This window comes from Lathyrus oleraceus, chromosome 1 (assembly GCF_024323335.1).
Source record: "Lathyrus oleraceus cultivar Zhongwan6 chromosome 1, CAAS_Psat_ZW6_1.0, whole genome shotgun sequence".
Classification (NCBI taxonomy): domain Eukaryota; kingdom Viridiplantae; phylum Streptophyta; class Magnoliopsida; order Fabales; family Fabaceae; genus Lathyrus; species Lathyrus oleraceus.
In genome coordinates, this window is record NC_066579.1 from 140,876,418 (window position 1) to 140,890,399 (window position 13,982).

Sequence of the window (13,982 nt, forward strand, 5' to 3'; positions counted from 1 at the left end):
CTTTCTTCCCTGATTCGTCTTGTTGACCGAGTACACAACCCATCGAGTCTTCAAGAACTGTCAGATACATAATCAGAGGTCTTCCTTCCACAGGCGGAGACAAAATCGGAGGTTCAGACAGATACTCTTTGATACTGTCGAAAGCTTTCTGGCAATCCTCGGTCCAATCATGAGACTGATCTTTCCGAAGGAGCTTGAATATAGGCGCACATGTGGCAGTCATGTGGGATATAAATCTGGAAATATAATTCAAGCGGCCAAGAAAACCTCGGACTTGCTTTTCAGTTTTGGGTGCAGGCATCTCTTGTATTGCTTTGACCTTTGCAGGATCAACTTCAATACATTTCTCGTTGACAACAAAACCCAATAACTTGCCGGAACGGACTCCAAAAGTACATTTGTTCGGATTCAGGCGAAGTCTAAACTTCCTCAAACGCTGAAAAAGCTTCAACAAATGCTCAACATGTTCAACTTCCGTTCGGGACTTAGCAATCATATCATCAACGTAGACCTCTATCTCCTTGTGCATCATATCATGGAACAAGGTAGTCATGGCTCATTGATACGTGGCTCCGGCGTTCTTCAAACCGAAGGGCATCACTCGATAACAGAATGTTCCCCAAGGTGTGATGAATGTTGTCTTCTCCATATCCTCTGGTGCCATCCTGATTTGATTATATCCAGAAAATCCGTCCATAAAGGAAAAGACTTTGAATTCAGCTGTATTATCTACCAACATATCAATGTGTGGTAGAGGAAAATCATCTTTTGGACTAGCTTTATTCAAATCTCTATAATCAACGCACATACGGACTTTTCCGTCCTTCTTAGGAACAGGCACAATATTGGCCACCCATTGAGGATATGTAGAAGTCACCAGAAACCCCGCATCAATTTGCTTCTGAACTTCCTCTTTGATCTTCACTGCCATATCTGGATGAGTTCTTCTGAGCTTCTGCTTCACAGGCACGCACTCAGGCTTCAAAGGCAGAAAATGTTGCACAATATCTGTATCTAGACCTGGCATGTCTTCATATGACCAAGCGAAGATATCTGAATATTCTCGTAGCAATTCAATCAAATCCTTCTTTACAGACTCTTCAAGAAGTGCCCCAATCTTCACCATACGAACACAATCCTCAGACCCCAAGTTGACTGTTTCCAAGTCTTCAAGGTGCGGCTGAATGATCTTCTTCTCGTGCTCAAGAAGACGGGTAATCTCATCAGGAATTCCTTCAACATCATCTTCCTCTGCCTCAAATACAGGGAATTCAAAGTTGGGAGATGGCATTGGATCATTATGTTCAATGGGTTTTAAAATCAACCTGCATAATGATTTCGGTTAAGGAAAAACTTTTAGAATTTAAATAAGCAAACCATTATGCAGATGAAAAGGATTGCTTTTATTCTTGTTTTTATGGGTTTTTTGTGATCACTGATTTCATGCAAAAAGCGAAAAGTGAAAACAAATGGAAAAACAAATATTTGACAATGCAATAATTGAATGAAAACATCATTGTATATATGAGCCAAACAATGTCATCACTTCTCCTTTTGGCATGGGAGAAGGGTTTTAAACAAAGTGAGCATATTTACTCTGATCTATGGATAACTGTAGGAACATCCACAGCGACCCAATTGTGGCAGACACCACCAGAAATAACAAAGTTGCTCGTATCCTCTGCATCTTCTTCAATGATAGCAGCAGCTTCCTCTTCAACAGACTGATCATCATGGATGAATCCTCCACTCGTGAACAGACCGTGCCCATTATATGCCCCAGAACAGTAGCCAATGCCAGCCCGGGATTTATTGTCTTCAAGCTCGATCACCTTTCCTAAACCAGCGACTGCACCACATTCAATGGCCAGCTTTGCATCACGGTAGGAAGCGAATGAAGGAGACTTCTTCTCAATAGGTTCATCAATAGACAAAGCTTGGAACGGCGTTCCAACTTCATCCTCAGCATCAATATAAGAGAACGAAGACAAGTGGCTAACCAGGAGAGCCTTTTCTCCCCCTACCACAACCAGTTTCTTATTCTTCACAAATTTCAGCTTCTGGTGTAGGGTGGATGTCACGGCGCCAGCCTCGTGAATCCATGGTCTGCCTAAGAGACAGCTATAAGATGGGTGGATATCCATTACCTGGAAGGTAACCTGGAAATCACTTGGGCCTATTTTGATAGGGAGATCAACTTCCCCTATTACGGTCTTGCGCGACCCATCAAAAGCTTTCACCACTACCCCACTCTGCCTCATGGAAGGCCCTTGATATGACAATCTGGAGAGTGTGGATTTTGGCAACACATTGAGAGATGATCCTGTGTCCACCAGCACGTTGGACATAGCATCAGATTTGCAATTCAGAGATATGTGTAGAGCCATGTTGTGGTCTCTTCCCTCCTCAGGGAGATCAGCGTCACTGAAACTCAAGGTGTTGCAAGCAGTGATGTTTGCAACAATACTGTCAAACTGTTCAATAGTGACGTCGTGATCAACGTACGCCAGGTCCAATACCTTCTGCAGAGCCTCCCTATGGGGTTCTGAATGCATCAGCAAGGATAGTATGGAGATTTTGGATGGCGTGTGTAGAAGCTGGTCTACAACATTATACTCGCTTTTCTTGATGAGCCTCAGCATCTCATCAGATTCTTCATTCGAAATGCCACTCGGGCCAGCTGAAGAAGCAGGAGTTTTTTGTATTGAGGAGGGTCTGGCAACATCAAGTGCCGGATTCTGACTATTGACAGCAGTCCCAACTGGACGCTCAGAAGATTCAGAAGCAACAGGGGCATTAGGAGGCGCAGAGAATACTCGACCACTCCGGGTCAGGCCGCTCACATCGGCAATGTTAGTCACAGCAGTTGAAGGCAAGGGCACTTCCACCCCATCTTGCACAGCAACTGGGTTGTACCTGAACGGCACAACTTTATCAGAGGAATATGGCACAGGGCCGGCAGGTTTAATCACAAGGGAAGGAGAAGTCTTCGGCTTGCTGCTATCATAGCGAATAACAACAGGCTCTGGTAATTTGAACACTGGAGATACAACATTGATTTCCGGTTCGACTTCATCAACATTGCGATTCTGGAGAGTCTCAATGGTACCTTTGTTTAACAATTCTTGTAGCTCTTTTCGTACCTGGTTGCAACCTGAGCGGTTCACCGAGCAGATACGGCACTTAGCATGGTCATGCTCCATATGGCTATACTGACATAGCAGGCGATGTAGCTCCACCAACGATTGTCGAATATGACTCACATATTTGACTTTGTATTTCTCAGGGCATTCCTGGACCATATTTACAGATTTCCCATGCGAAGGCAATGGGTTCTTGGTAACATTTGGGCCCGAATCTTCGAAGCTCAAAATTCCACATCTCATCAGGTCTTGAACCTTTGTCTTGAGTGGATAACAATTCTCGACGTTATGGCCCGGAGCTCCGGAATGATATACACAATGCTGATCTGGTTTATACCACCATTGTGGATTGGCAGGAATAGCAGGAGGATCCCTGGGAGTTACCAACTTTCTCTCCAACAAGGAGGGATAAAGCTCTGCGTATGACATGGGGATAGGATCGAAGCTGATCTTTTTCCGGTCATAGCCCAGATTGGCTTGATTTGTTGTGCTCCCACGAGGTTGGTAGGCCTGTTGCTGTGGGCGTTGTTGTTGCTGATATTGTGGTTGCTGATATGGTTGCTGAGGCTGGTATTGCTGAGAATTGTCTTTGAAGACAGGCGCAATATGGGCCACCTGATGCTGATGACCTGTACGGCGAGCCGGTTTCCTCTGAACCGGAGGTTTTCTGGATCTATGGGACTGCACAGCATGTGCTTCCCCATCCTTCTTCTTAGCAAATGAGCCGTACCTCTTGCTAGAAGAGCCTTCATCCTTTGCCAAACGTCCTTCACAGACACCCTCTTCAAGTCTCATCCCCATATTCACCATTTCAGTGAAGTCTGAGGGAGCACTAGCCACCATTCGCTCATAATAAAATGAGCTAAGAGTTTTAAGGAAAATCTTAGTCATTTCTTTCTCTTCGAGCGGTGGAGTGATCTGAGCTGCCAGCTCTCGCCATCTCTGGGCGTACTCTTTAAAAGTCTCCTTATCCTTTTGCGACATAGACCTGAGTTGATCTCTGTCAGGTGCCATATCGATGTTATATTTGTACTGTTTGACGAAAGCCTCGCCGAGGTCATTGAAGGATTGGATGTTGGCACTGTTCAGGTTCATATACCACCGAAGCGCAGCACCGGACAAGCTGTCCTGGAAGTAGTGGATCAAGAGCTGATCGTTGTCTGTCTGAGTAGACATCTTCCTGGCATACATGACCAGGTGAGCAAGCGGACAGGTGTTCCCTTTATATTTCTCAAAGTCAGGAACTTTGAATTTGATCGGTATTTTTACCCCTGGAACAAGGCAGAGCTCGGCAGCAGACTTGCCGAATAGATCTTTTCCTCTGAGGGTCTTCAATTCCTTCCTCAGCTTGAGGAATTGGTCATTCATAGCGTCCATTTTCTCATTAACGTCCGGGCCCTCAGATGGCTCGGAATGATAGATGGGTTCTTCTGCCCTTGGCACGGCATGCACAATAGGAGGAGCAGCAGTAAGGATCGGGCTAGATGCCGGCATGTGAGCGAAAGTCGGAGCTGGGATATCAGGCATGAAACATGGAGGCATGCCCCAAGGGTACCCGGCTGGCATGGCGTTGGGCACATGCTGAACATTGGCAGCAGGCACATCAGAAGTAGCAACCTCTGATATCACGGTCCTCTGGACAGGAGTCGCAGGCGGTTGAGCAGGTTGATTCTGAGCAGCAAGCAGTTGCTCCATCAGAGCGCCAAGTCTGGCGACCTCTTCTTTCAATTCGCGGTTCTCTTGTTCAAGCTGATCCATTACTCTGGCGGAATTGGCTCGAGTGTAATACCGGTGAGTCAGCTTGTCTTCAAAATAAATGAAGAGCACAGAGTTAGGACAGGAAGACCAGAAACAAGGGTACCTGCTTATGCAAAATGATGCTTGAATGCTTGTGCAGATGCATTGTTTTATTTTCAAGGGACCCTTAGGGTATTATTTGCAATATTTTGAATATTTAAGCATTTTGAATTTCTCATGGAAAACATCTCATTCAATATATTCAACAAAGAAGTACATCATTTTGATTATTACAAAGAGAGAAGGAAAACAACATCCTATGGATCCCTAGGATCTCGGGACGCTGGAGGACGAGAAGCACACAGCTTCTTGATCTCTCTCTCATAAGCTGCTTCCATATCCGCCTTTGCCTTAGCAAGCTGATCATACTTCCTCTTCCAAAACTTGGAAGACTGAGGAAGTAGGGAAGTCCATGCATCGTTCGGATCGTCGATCACCTGATGCTCGAGGAATTCAATCAGAGCATCCTTCTCCTTAATCTGCTGCAACAACTCTTCTCTTTCACGGATCCAAGCACGTGAAAGGTCTTCCTCTATCAACTCCTCTACACGTTGGATAGGGAGGGTTGAAGGCCCAGCCACATCCAAAGGTGTAGGTCTCGGATAATCGTAAGGCATCAAGTATTCGGCAGCTCGCTGTCTGACCCAGGAAGTATATGGCTCCAAAGCAATACAATTCTTCGGACCCAATTCATTCCTACCCTTCTTGCGGATACTGTGCCAAGCGCGGACAAATCTGGCTTTCAGGCCTTGGGGATCTTTACCCTCCTGAAAGAATACACCTTCTAACAGAATGTTATGGGGTTTATCCTTTAGGGGGAACCCAAGCTGACGACGTGCGAGTATAGGGTTGTAACTGATCCCACCACATGTACCAAGAAGAGGCACATTCGGGAATTCACCACAATAGTCAATAATCTGAACGGTATCATACACGCGATCGTACCAAGTGATGTCATCATTAGTGAGAGACATGAGTCTCTGAGACCACCGTAGACATCCCTTGTTCTCCTTAAAAGCAATGGTCTGCGGCAAGTGCGAAATAAGCCACTTGTACAGTAAAGGTAGACAGCAGACGACGACTCCACCACCCTTCATATTCCTCAGGTGTAAGGAGAAATAAGCATCACCCAACAAGATCGGCACTGGATTAAGAACTGAGAAGATCCTAATAGCATTCATGTCCACGAACTTGTCAAAGTTGGGAAATAGTACTAATCCATAGATGAGTAGCACAAACAGAGCCTCAAAGGCATCCTCACTCCTGGCTTCTCCATAGAAGGTAGCTTGAGCGACAAGGAACTCAGAAGAAAAACCCTTAATTCCACCTTTGGTAATCAGATTAGCTTTGATCAAGGCCTCGTCTATATGCAACAGGCTAGCAATCTCCTTAGCAGATGGAATACTCTCTAGGCCACTGAACGGCACCAGATCCAGAATAGGAATCCCAATAATGTGAGAGTATTCTTCCAATGTAGGCAATAGCTGGAAGTCCGGAAATAAGAAGCAATGATGGAGCGGATCATAGAACTGAGCAAGAGTGCTCATCAATCCCTCATCCACCTGAGTAGTCAACAGCGGCAGAAGCTTCCCATATCGAGCCTTGAAACCCAGGGGATCTAGTACATAAGATGTCAGGTTCCTTAACTCTTTTACATCAGGCTGTCGGAAACTGTACTTCTTTGTATGCCTCCTTGGTCTTTCCATGTCTGAAAATTTTGCAAATAAACCCTTTAAGTTCCTTGAAGATTGTCTCTTTTTCTTTTATGACATGGATGCGGATGAATGTATGAATGTATGAATGCAACAATCACACTCAAGGATCAAGCAAAGCACACCAAACAAAGGTCATGGGAAAGCTCAATGTATCCCTAATATCAATCATCCATTTTGGTGGATTTAGGTTTTCACCTTATCGACACCCAAGTTCCATTGATATTAACGGTACATGAACCGGTTCAAACCTCCTTAATATCAACCAGCCGCTTTGGTGGATTTAGGTTTTACACCTGATCCGGGATCCATTGATATTAAGGTTGTCTGAACGACTCAACCATGAATCACGGGTTTGCTGAAAGTCACGAGCATGGGGTCTTGGTTAAGAACCACCCAGAGGGAATGTACTAGGGTTTAAACCTTCCAGACATGTTCTATCAGAGGTTCTCATAATCATCGTTCCATCTTTCAGATATTATCAGAGGAACGAATACTCGTATTCCAAAAATATTCTCAAGAGAAACTCTTATGAGTGTAGTATCGCGTGACAATCGCATCAGAACTTACATCTGGACGACCTCCGCACTACGTCCTAAAAATAGGCCAAGATGGGTTTGGTAAACTAAGGTCCTTGGCTTCTAAGGCACATGATTGAAAGAATAATGCCTAACCACAAATAACTTGTGTGACATTATTAATCCAACATGACCTCCACCAAGTGAATGGACTCGCAAGTCAACTGGCTAAGGACTACTCCACACCAGTCAACAAGACTATGCCATTCTCCTATCCTAGAGTGCACTCGAGTTCGGGTATAGAACTCATCTCACAGATCACCAAAGCAAACAGCATTGTATATCAAGCAATTCACACATTACAATCAATACAGTTATCCCAAAATGTACAAAAATATGTCAAATAACAATAATAATATAGCACACAAAGGTGAAAAGTTGGCAATACCACCAAGGATTTTTCCCCAGCAGAGTCGCCACTTTTCTGTAGCGGTGTATTCATTACTATATGATCTATTGATTAAATCATAAGCAAAGTATACAAAAACATAGAGTCGCCACCGCACTTTTATTTATCCAAAGGACTGGCTAAAAAGCGAACAAAAGCCTAAGAAGTTTTACACTTAGAAAACTAATGAAAAGATCAGAGATCGGGGTAAGGGGTAAATTACGTAATGGGAAGGTGTTAGGCACCCACTACGTCCTAGGTACTCCTAGGGAGCCCTTTTCACACTTGTTGTTTTGAAAATTATTTGTTATTGACATAAGTGATGTGCAAACATGATTGGGATGATGAGAAAAGAATGTACATTTTAATTATTTTTATGTTCGAACGGATGAACCCGTTGCCTACGTACCTTCCATCAAAGGTAAGGATCAAAACGCCGTAGTTCGGCTAAAAGATTTCCAAAAGTTAGTGGATTCAATTTTAAACACAAGCCCTAAGGTTTTACGTTACCCATGGGAGAAAACTCAACCTTTTATAACAACTAGTCCACCATGTGAGAAAAGCTTCAACTTGCCAGGGAGGGGTTAACCCTATAATAGGCAAGGAAGACTTACAATTCATCTACTAAGGACAAATAGGTGAGATTAATATCAACCAACTAGGGTAAATCAAACCTATAGCTAATGTATGAAAACTTAACAAACATGGACAAAGCCACAAAATCATTTGAGTGGGTGAAGTTAATTGTTTTGGTTTATTTACAAAATTATGGCCAAAGTATGATTAAAGTCAATTCACAATGAAGTATTTACAAAATGGAGTTTGGAAAATCAAGGACTTAAGGTCCAGGTTTCTAATTTAGAAAGGGGTGAGAATGTTTGCACAACACTTATTTCAAATTTTTAAAACATGTGTGAAAAGGTAGGACATAATGGATGAATGAATGGATGGGATGTAAAACTTCCTAGAAGGGTCCACCTCTTGAAATCATATAGAAGATGATTCAAGTGTGTCCTTTGGAATAGGCAACAGATGAGCAATAATATGTACATGGTAACAGATGAAAGTAAATAAAAGCGGATACCGAACGCCACTCAATGGTCTTACATCAGTCTCCTAGAATAAACAAAGGATATCAGAAGCCACTCTATGGACTTATACTAATCTCCACCAAAGTAAAACAAAACAAAAAAATGTGGAAGTCAACTGCCAATCTATCTGGACTTAAGCTAACTCCACAGATGATCATAGGAAACCAATGCCACATCACAGGGACTTATAATGGATCCTCACATACAAGAACAATGCTCAATCAAAGAGCAAAGTGGATATGAGTGACCAATGAAGGTCTTACACTCTATCCCTTCCATGTCATAGGAACACTAGCCAATATATGGACTTACAGTTGTCCTCAATGGGTAAACAACAATGTCACAAGGACAAATGAAATGGTCATGCACTAATGGCAATCAATGATGATAATGCACAATGGCAATCAAGTGATCATGTATTATGAATCAAGTAATAAAACCATATAATCAAAGAGCACACACTTATATACAAGCATCAGGCTCAAGCAAGGGTAAGGCATTAAAGCCAACTGGAATAGGGTTAAAGTTGCTCTTAACCTTGCCATTGAGGGGCTAAGGTGAAGCAGATGAAAGGATATGAGGGGTGTACCTCATTGCTCTTATCCCTGGTCTGGGAGAGCATCAGATGAAAGAAGATGTGGGAGTTCAGAAAGTAGGAACTCTCTCCACAATATATAGACTCTATAGATCTTGGGTTGGGATCTCAATGCTACAACCATGTAATGGGAGCAAGGAGAAGACACACTGAATAGTGGGAGATAGGCTACATATCTCTTATATCCACCAATTGCCTCAAATGAGGACTTTTCCTGCTTGGGACAAACATAAACAATCACAAACATCGCCTCTTAAGGAGGACTTCAGACAGGTGCCTGGCTAAGTAACAAGCCAGGTCTTCCAGACTACATGGAGACAAGAGAGTCTACCTCAATGCAAATTGCTATTTCAGCAAAGCAAAGCAAGTTCTTAAGAGAACTGAGCAACTAAGGGTACCTGAAATCAATCAAATATAATCAGCATCCCAGTCATAATCAAACAACAATATAATGATCAACCAACAAGGTACAATCAAACAATCATGTGCATAGCACAAGGCTCAAGCGAACCAAACACCCTACAAAACAAATAGGTTATTCCACAAATGTCAAGTAAAACAATCCAAATGTGAAACAATTTCCTTAAGCATTAACTTCTTAACCTGAAAAGCCAAAGTCAAATTCAAATGTAAGTAACAAGACCACTAGGACAAGCCTAGGGTCCAAAAGAGGGAAAAATCTTAAAACAGCAAGCAAATCATGATCAAAGTCAAGATAATTCAAATAAAAAGAGACTCCAATTGGTCTTACATCCTAACTATGCCCTAATTTCATTTTATGCACCATGTAAGGCAAAGGAAGCAATGTTAAATCACATATAAGCAACCAGCAAGATCAAACTCAAACAAATGCCAAAATGGCTCAATAAATTCCACAAAATTTATATCCTAAACAGAGGACATTCAATGAGCTACATGTCAATTTTCATGCCATTTGGACTAGTGGAGCTATGGGAATTAATTCAACATGTCAAAGCATGCAAAAACACAATCAAATGAGGTCCCTAAATGTACACCAACTTCAATCCAATGGTAAACAGTGATATTAAATGGGAAATGGATGGGACCAAAGCTAAATGAAAGCTTAATATGTTAGGAACTACTCCATCAATTTTCATATTCATAGGGTTAGGTATGAGGATTTGGCAACATACATAAGAATGTGACACAAGCAAAGCCCAAAAAATGCTAAGCAGTAGACTAAAATCCTAATCAATTAGGAACTGGATTTTTAAAATCCACAAAAATTCACAGTGAAAGCTAACATGTCAAAGGTGTCTCATGCAAAAAATCAAGGCCATAGGCCAAAGGGAAGCATGGAAAAATAATTGGTGAACATTGCATGGCATATTGTGACACATTTTGTCACACTCAAGTTCAACAAATCATATCTAATAGACCAGAGGTCCAAAAATTACAAATCATATGTCAAAATCTCCAGAAGAGAGTCAAGAATCATTCCCTAAAATTTCAATTAATTTGGATAAGGCATGGTCATTTCATAATTAAAATAGTGGAACATGTGAAATTTGCATACATTGTAAAGATCTCTATACCAATTAATTTTTCCATCAAGCACAATTTTAATTTCTATGTCTATTAAAAAGTAGATTAAAAATGGAGATTATCAAAAAAAGTCTCAAATTATTTGGATTAATATTGGTCATTTTATGATTTTTTGAAGTTTATTGGATTTATTGAAATATTTATTTAAGATTAATATGAATTTAATTGATTAATTTAGGACGAATGGCAAATCCGTAAATCTTCTATCCAGAGCCAAAACGCAGTAGTATTACTTAAAACGGTGGCGGCATTCTATTGGTCCAGGCGCTCAAGAAACAAAAAATTTGAAAAGAATCCATGCGTTCAGGATCAAAACGCGATTTCCTGCAGAAAATTTCAAGCTTCATCGCTGTTCATCATCGTACCCTACTGTTCATCATCGATACGAACATTTTTGCACAGAAACTAGCATGCGATATACGGATGGATTCGTCTCGCAACGTACATGAATAATATCACCATAGCTTCGTCCAGAACTTAACATACAGAGAGATTCAATCAAGAAACGTTTTACATCTAAATGTTCAAATTCATATTTCTCCATGAATACTCAACAATAATCTACGATCTAAATTGCAGTATAACCTACGTCATGAGATCTACAAGAACCACCTATCAATTTCCGAAATCGACGAAGTCAAAATCTGACCTTATGAGCGTGTGATTCTTGATACAGTTGGTTTCGAGCGTCCAATTGAGAAAACAGAAGTAGTGTTGAGCTGTAGGAGGTGATTGATGGTAGGATTTTAGCTCAAGCACGTAGGAATCTACAGGAATCCGCAACTGCCATTAGAGGTGATGCTTTGAACTGTTGGCTTTTGGCTAGTCTTTCTCCTCCGAATGCTTCAAACAGAAGCTATACACGACCTGTACATGGAGAATTTGCCAAGGAACTGCATAAAAGATGACGAATTATTGCTGAATTGGAAAAAAGGAGATGAAAACTCAAAGTGAAAAAGTGAGAGAAATCTGAAAATTTTCTGTTGTGATCTTGAAAAGTGATTAGTTTTTGCAATTCTGTTAGCATTAAACTTATATACTTGCCCTTAATCCAATAATTAATCATAATTAGCCAATTTTGGTGATTAGTGAAAATGAGCTTGTAATGCATTTGGCCTTTTTTGCCCTTGGATGATTAGAAGCAATGCAACCATGGTTTATCATTTTGAACAAGTCACAAAATTCATTTGGAAGCTAATGGCATTGGTCTCATGTCCAAATTCTTCATACTTTGCATTTGGACCATTTTGCCCCTCCCTTTTAATTGGTTCACTTCAAAAATGAACTTTTGCATTGACCATTTTTAAAGAAATCCAATTATGCACGATGAAAGTACTTGTTAAATGGAGTTTGTGCATATAAAGAACTTGCAATTTGGACAATCCATGTGGAAGTTATGCCCTCCTGATTACAGGTCTTTTTTGAAATTCACTGGACCATATCTTGCAAACCACACATGGGATTTTCAAGTTCTTGGACGTTTTGGAAAGGTGAGATCAAGATCTTAAACTTTCATGTTGGACACATTTTGATTTGAAGCTTGTATCATGAAGTTATCTTAAGGGGAAAAACTTTCCATTTTGGGCAGCTGAAATTATAGGTCCACTTGCCATTTTTGGAAATTTTCTGTTTGACCTCAAATCCTTCAACCTTGATCTTTGAACTATAAAATGAGACTTGTGTGGACATGAAAGAGGTCTTTCAAACCATCTCACACCCTCCAATCCCTGATTAAATGCACAGTTGACCACAGTTGACTTTTGTTGACTGGGTTGACTGGGCCAAGTTCTGATGAATTTCAAGCCTCTTTCAGATGAGATCTTGATTCCAAATGATATCACAAGTTATATGAACTCTTTTTGAATGATCATGGTGTCCAAATTCTTCAAGAATGGTCACCATCAATTGCTCAATGCCTGATTTAACTGCTTTGACCTAGCTAGCTTCATCTGCAAGCAACATGGTTAGATGACAATATTTTTGTACTTTTGGTTAGTAAACATATGAAAAGCAATGATATACAAATGCAATACATGCTTGGTGATCAAGAATCACACTCACAAGGTATCTCACCCACTAAGAGGGAAGCTAGGGTATGCAATGATCCTTGAGGCCATGATATGATATGATATGGGTCATGAGGGATCTTAGGGCCAAAATTGGGGTCTTACACATGTGTGATCTCCAAGTTTCAAGAGGAGAGTTGGTTGTTCATGACAGGGGGGGTTTTGTCTTTGCACTGCAAGTAATCATCAAGCTTGTGGTCTATGTGTTCTCAGATAACAAGGTATAGAACCTTGTTAGTTAGTGGGATGATGTGGTGTGTGTCAAGGCTGAGTGAGCAGAAGAATGTCTGACTGGATGTCATGACATTTCCTTGGACATTTTGTGTGTCTTACTAGTTGCATCCATAACTAGTAATTCTGTTGTTGTTGCACAGATTTAGGGGGAGGAGAAGTACCCTTGTGCATGTGTGTATTACTAGTAGCCATAGCTAGTAATTGCTTTGCTTCTGCTGCTGATTAAACTACTGTTAAGTTGTTTAACTGTTGATAGTTTGCCTTGTGAACAAAAAGACAAATATATGTTTTAGCCAAAATTTGCCAAAGGGGGGGTTTGTTGATTCTAAGTGTTGGCAGCAATTTTGGTAAAAACAAATAATGTTCACAAGATGTCATATGTGATGTCTTAACATAAGATATCCTATGTACCTGCTGGAAGTTATATAAGGAAATATGGATGTGTGGTGCTAGATGTCAAGCTACCATTGGAGGTGAGAAAGTGGTTTTAGGAAATGGTGATAGGGAGAATATATGAAGAATGCAGACAAAAGCAGTGTCAAATGTTAAGACATAGCTTGCAACGTGTCTAACAGCATTTATGGAAGAGTCTTGGAACCGTTGTTTCTGGAAAGAAATAGTCAAGAGCTGTAAAAGGTATTCAAAGATAGTCTGGGATATTGGTAGTGATTCTCTGTCTGATTCTCAGCAAACATTTATGGATCTTGACCAAGCATTTATTTCTACCGTTAATTCCTAAGCATGGTCTGGCCTATTTAAAGGATGTATCAGCACTCCTTTTCTTACAAGAGCGACATTTCATTCCCTCTAAA